The sequence below is a fragment of the Oryzias melastigma genome, linkage group LG17, assembly GCF_002922805.2.
Source record: "Oryzias melastigma strain HK-1 linkage group LG17, ASM292280v2, whole genome shotgun sequence".
In the NCBI taxonomy this organism is placed as follows: Eukaryota; Metazoa; Chordata; class Actinopteri; order Beloniformes; family Adrianichthyidae; genus Oryzias; species Oryzias melastigma.
Genome location: NC_050528.1, coordinates 19,633,683 through 19,639,682, shown reverse-complemented (window position 1 = coordinate 19,639,682; position 6,000 = coordinate 19,633,683). Strand labels below are relative to the sequence as shown.

Genomic DNA, 6,000 nt, shown 5'->3' with positions numbered 1-6,000 from the left:
AACTTTCAAAATATGTGTTCGTGTTAGGAAGTTGTTGTGAAATTTGTGGTGCTTTGCAGAAAGGAGGAAGTCAGCAAGCAGACAAAAAGATCTGAGAGTTAGGACAGAGAGCACAGCTCCATGAGGGAGACAAAATGTGTGTGTGTGTGCGTGCACGTGTGTGTGTGCGTGCATTTCTCTCCCGAGGCCAGATTGTTATGATAAGCAAATTACAGATTGTGTCGGGGACATCCGCGTTACTGCAGGTTACTCATGTTCCTGCAGCGTGCATCGTTATCTCATTGGTTCAGTTCACCCAAAAGAAACTGAAAATTAAAAAATATAAATTCTGGAGCAACTTTACCACATTCACTCTACACAGCTGCTATTCTGCTTAGTTTGAAATAAAACTGAAATGAAACCCATGTTGTTTTTCACTCTGTTGATCTTCAACAATAAAAGTAGATCAATTGCATGAAAATCTAGGACACAAATATTCATATGTTGATGTTTTTGTTCAATCTGTTGTGGTTAATCAAAGTTTGCAAGAACTGAAACAACACATCTGTAATGTTTAATGTTCTACGAGTAGACCATCGCAACCCCAAAGTGTCAACTTTTTAACATGTGGGTGACAAACGGACATGAGAGCTTGATTGAATGTTGTTTACTTTGATATCACAGTCTAACTAATCATCTGGTCAGAAGCACGAAGCTGCACTTCTTGAATTGAAGCCAGCAGGATTGATTGTAGAGGTTTGGCACTGAACATGAACGAGCATTTTAATAAATCAGATTAGACAGTTTGACGACAAAAATTCAGTTTTATCAATGCTTTCCTTCCTGTGAAAACGTACAGAACGCAAGTCCTAATTCAAAGCAAAAACTCTGCGTTTTTGGATAAATTTCCTCAAATGTGTGCTTTTAAGTTGGATTTACTTATAAATCTGCACACTTTAGATGTGTTTGGGCTGAAATGGATATTCTACCAACTTGATTTTTGGGATTTTTCTTTAAGATAAAAAGTTTATAGTAACTTTTAACAAAAATGTTCTACCTTTCTTGAAGCCCTTACAGTCCCATTCACACACACATTCATACACTGATGACAGCCCTGCTGATGAACACTGGCGCCAACCTGTAACCACCAGGAGCAACGTGGGGTCCAGTGTCGTGCCACAAGACGCTTCAATACGTGAGGTGGGAAAGGCAGGAATCAAACCTTTGATATTCCGAACAGAGGTCGACCACTCTACCTCTAGTGCAAATTGGGATTCTGAGTTCAAATATGTAACTCTATTTTTTTTCTATCTTCAATAAGGTCTCAAGTTCCTATAGCAGAAGAGAAAAAAAACCCCTTATAATAATGCACCCACCACTGTGCAGCACTGTGCAAAATATTTGTTTTTATGCAATTTTACTGAATATTTATAGACATTTTTCAAATTGTCAAAAAAAAGCACAACATTTTGAAAATAAAATCTTGACTACTTTTTGAGTGATTTGAAAGCCTTGGTCTCATCAACGCCTGGAACAAACTAATAGGGAAACTGCTGCGTTTCCCTTTAAAGTCAACATTTTCTAGCTTAAATAATGTAAATATAAACAAGTACTAAGAATTAAACTCACTATTTGATTCATTTTCTTATAATTTTCTACAGAAAATGTGCTAAAAAGAAACTTTTCCAGGTTAAATTAGATTTTATCCATCGTCTAAACAAACATTTATTGTTTCTATTTTCAAAAGACAAATAAAAATATGATACTTATAAATTATGAACCTAATTAATTACTTTAAAATTTGATGAATATCAAAATAAAAGCTCTATTGTGTATTAAAAGCTTGCAAAACACCAAAAAACAAATAAAAATATGTTTTTTTTATTAAAAAGGAACTAAAGACAACCGATACAAGTTTGTACTTCTCTCCCATATTTTTAATTTAAATTGAAACAATTGAATTTTAATAAACATTTAAAGCAGGAGCCCACAGTCAAAACTAAACTAACGCCTTTGTTTTTAATTTTCATATCCAAATGAGAGTCCAGAGAAAGCGTCACGCGGGCACGGCGAGGTCAGTGACCGCGCACGCCGCTGTTTATCTGTACGAGAGGTCCTCGGGAGCGCGCCCCCCCTGGCCGAGGAAGGTGAGCGAGTGTCTGGAGGGGAGGACTCGGGAGCGCGACCAGCCGAGGGATCGATCGGATTAAACTCGATTTGAGTGAAATTAACACAAAGGAGAGAAGAGCAACACACACTAGTCGGCGAGGTCGCGGATGCAAGACACGCCGGAGAAATATTCCATGAAAATATCAGCAAACGTGAACTTTTTCCCCTGTTTATTTATATTTCAAACTGAAAAGGATCGCGGTGGATGTTTTTTTTTTTTTTTTTCTCTCGAGCAAGCGGAGATTCTACCCTGGTGACGAGGAGTTGATTTGATAAAATCCCGAAGTGATCGAGCTTGTTGGGTAAGCTAACTAAAGCCAATTTTATTCCTATTTTTGATGCAAATTAGAGTCTGGTTGGGGTGGTTTTATAGTCCACGTCGGCTATGAATAAAAACCCCTTATATTATCAATGAATAGTAAGTTTGTCATACTTTTTTTCCCTCGACAATCGGACCCTTGAAGCCACCGTGCGGGCTATGTGCTTTTTTCCCAGTCCGGAGGGCATTGGCTGGAAGGGAAAACTCGTTTAATGTCGGAATAATCGCTCCAAAGATTTATCGTTTGATACTAAAGTCATTGAAGCTGCCATGCCGACATGCTAACAATAGCAAGTTTAGCTTTGCCAGCCGCTGCATCGTTCAGAGACGCACAACAGTCCTGGTTAGATAGTTGAAAAGTGGAAAGAAAAAAATCCCCGAAACGCTACGGTGAGTTTTCTGCGTCCGTAACGTCCCTCCCCAACTACTTACGGGGTTTTGTGGAATTGAAAATGGACTTAATTCAGTTTTAAAGTGTTAGCCCAGTTAGCTAATTGTGTTGAAGCTTCCAGGAGACACGAGGTGGCTCGAGCGTAGAGGTGAGTCACAGAGCGGAGCTCCGAGGGAGATTCCCAGCGGACAACACTTGGCTCATTTACCCCTCATTTTTGATGGATATTTGTCAAATATTATCAGCTAAAGTTGAAACAACAACGAAATAAACGCGCGTGGTTGTGTTTTTTGTGAATTTAAACGGAGTCTGTGTGAAGTGTTTGTAGTAGTCGCTAGTTTTATTGGACGGAAGGGACAGGAGTGGAGGAGAGGAGGAGGAGGGGGAGGCCAGACGGTCATCCCGTAAAACCGTGTTTTTCACGCGTTCTCAGTCAAGGTTTGCGTGAATTTGTGTTTTCTAAAGATGAGTAAAGATTTTTTGGGAGTTTGTTCTGCGTTTGGTTCGGGGTAAAGTGTTTTTCGGAAATAAAAACCGAGATGAGCGAAGCGTTCCCCGGTCCGGAACGACGTGCGAAATACCGCTGATAGGCTAATTAGCTGTGCTAGCCGCTGGAGGTCGGCCCAGCGCGAGGACACAGAAGTTCAGCTAGCCTGCTAGCCAGCTCCCATCCTTATTGTGTCCAGCCAAAGCACTTAATAAACACCTCCTCTCTCATCCAGAGCTGCCTACGAACCTGCTCTCGGTGGATATCGCTCGGTCGCTTCTTCTTTTTTTGGCTAGGGATCAACTTTATCACTTTTTTGGAGTTAAAGGATACAAAAAAGTCGGGATACACGTTCTTTGTGTGTCTTTTGGATGTTTTAACCGATCTTCTGTAGTGAAGTAGTCGGCTACACTTGTTACTCGGAGTGGACGGGAGCAGAAGTAACACCTGCTGGTGCGTCGCCGCGGTTCGGACATTTTTTTTATTTGGTAGCAGAAACTTGCTCGGATGACTTGAATGAGCGTTTCTGCCATCTTTCTCCATAACGCGTCCCGTAAGCAGGTAACTTGCATAATGGTCAGCCGGCGAGCGCGCACGCAACTCCCGAGTCTCGCCATAGAGGGGCAAAACTTCCCGCAACACCGGTCAGTATTCGTTTTCGCGTCTTCGCCGTATTCAGTGTGACACGTAAGGTGTTTGTTGTTTCTCTGGCTCCTGTTTGCCAAAGAGCCAGGAGTTGCTACCCCCACCGCCGTGTGTCTGAGCCAAGATGGCAGCTAGTCATGTTTAGCGGGCCACAGAGGGAGAGATAAGAGGCCCCGACCACACACACATACAGCACACAACAGATGTTCAGCACTGTTTGGTCTCTCGTTCCGTCTTTTCTTGTGGTTAAAGTGAGGCAACCTTCCCTCTTTCAGCCATCGCCTTGCTTTGGAAGCTCTTTTGGAATCAGCAGAAACTTTTTTTTGTTTTTGTTTTAATGTTAAATTATAATCTAACTCAAGTCTGATGGAGAAACTATTATTGCTAGACTTATTTGCACAGTTTGAACAACTTTTTGATGTTAATTTGGGCAATCAAATACAGAGCACCATATTTTTCTAACTATAAGTTGCAGCAAAAAAAAAAGCATGATAAAGAAGAAAAAAATTGTCACACTTTTGGGAAAAAACATGACATAATATGTACAAAAATGCACATTTCATCTTGTAATTCAAATCATAATAATGGAAAACACACCACTATTAGGCCTCGTTTCCACTGAGCGGTACGGTAATAAGCGGTACAATTCTGGCAAGCGTTTCCACTCGGTTCCACTGAGCGTTTTGTTTTCACGGTGCATGTGTGGTGCAGACCGCTAGCTGTTGTTGCGTCATTGTAGTCCGACGACTAGAAAAGTAACAATGGAGATCATCCAGAAGCTCGTCTTTTTATTGCTTTACTTCTGGTACATCATATATAACAGGAATTTAATGAATAAAGTTGCAGGTGGTTAGGATGAATTAACGTTAAAATGAGCGCTTTGTTGGCGCTTTCTAATATCACCATTTTCTGTGGGTGGCAACAGCAGCTCCGCCCTAACCGTCCCATTTCACTTTTCAATGGACTTAAAACCGATGGGGACTCCCAGGAGGTACGGTTTGGTACTGTGTAATGGGTCAATTTTACACTGGAAACTCTCAAAATACTGGACCATACCGCTCAGTGAAAACGAGGCTTTATATTGAAAATATGTACCTTTCACTACCTTGATGTTCACACTGATCGTGTGATGTGCGTTTCGTGCTTTCTTGAAAGCACATTTAGCCTATGGTGTTCACCATGGTCTCTTTATAGAGAACTGGACAGAGTGAGTGAGACGTAACCCATAGAAATTGACTTGCTTCTGGTTCCAACCAAATGCAGTCAATTCAGTTGCCATTTTTAAACAATATGTCCATGTTGGAACCAGGCGCCATCACTACGCCATGATTGATCTGTGTCTGTTTTAGTCATCACTTCTATAGCAACCACTCTGTCCAATCAACACTGGGAATGCTAGAAGGCCACACCTCTGCCACTGAAAGTGGGCTGAGGAGAATCTAACGGTTGGAGCTTTTGACGCAGCACCACCTATTTTTATTGAGGCATCTGATTGGCCAATTTGTAACTTGAATAATTTGCACTACAACAAAAATATGCTTTATCCGCTTTTTGGGACCACCAGGTATTTCCTATTTGAAATGGGAGGGGGGCACTCAGTCCAGTTCTCATACACAGTCAATGGTGTTCACCTTGTTCAGGCAGGGAGGGGCTTCTTTTTTATTTTCTACTGTTTCACTAGTGCATGTCTGTAACGTACAATTGGAAGAGGCTAAGTGCAAAATGTCGAAGCGGTTCAAATCTTGCAAAATTGTTCAAATTTTTTCTATTGCAAGCTCTATTCTGATATATGAAAGACTTGGTGTTATAGAATTCCAGCTAGGCACACAAACTTTTAACCTGGTGTAACTTTCACACATGTAATGGCTGTTCGTTTTGTTCGTAGGGCTGGAAAACTGTGTTTAAAATGTGGATAGTGATACATAAATGCAAGAGTTTTCAAACGTGGAAGCCCTAAACTCACATAGCTGCGCATTTACATAGTCTTCACTGAAACCGGTCGCTTGCACG

General features: G+C 41.1%; 1 protein-coding gene across 5 annotated transcripts in view; it reads left to right on the top strand.

Annotated features, from left to right (window-relative positions):
• The first annotated feature begins 2,040 nt into the window (after positions 1–2,040).
• Positions 2,041–6,000, top strand: part of chd7 (chromodomain helicase DNA binding protein 7) — a 94,062-nt gene continuing 90,102 nt past the window's right edge. For 2 of the 5 annotated variants that reach the window (XM_024273350.2, XM_024273346.2), the window contains exon 1: positions 2,041–2,450. The gene's annotated coding sequence lies outside the window, so the exon portion shown is untranslated. Of the gene's footprint in view, positions 2,451–2,838; positions 2,858–2,985; positions 3,007–3,605; positions 3,990–6,000 lie in introns of those variants that run through there. The other 3 variants (XM_024273349.2, XM_024273348.2, XM_024273347.2) reach the window with 3 other exon arrangements.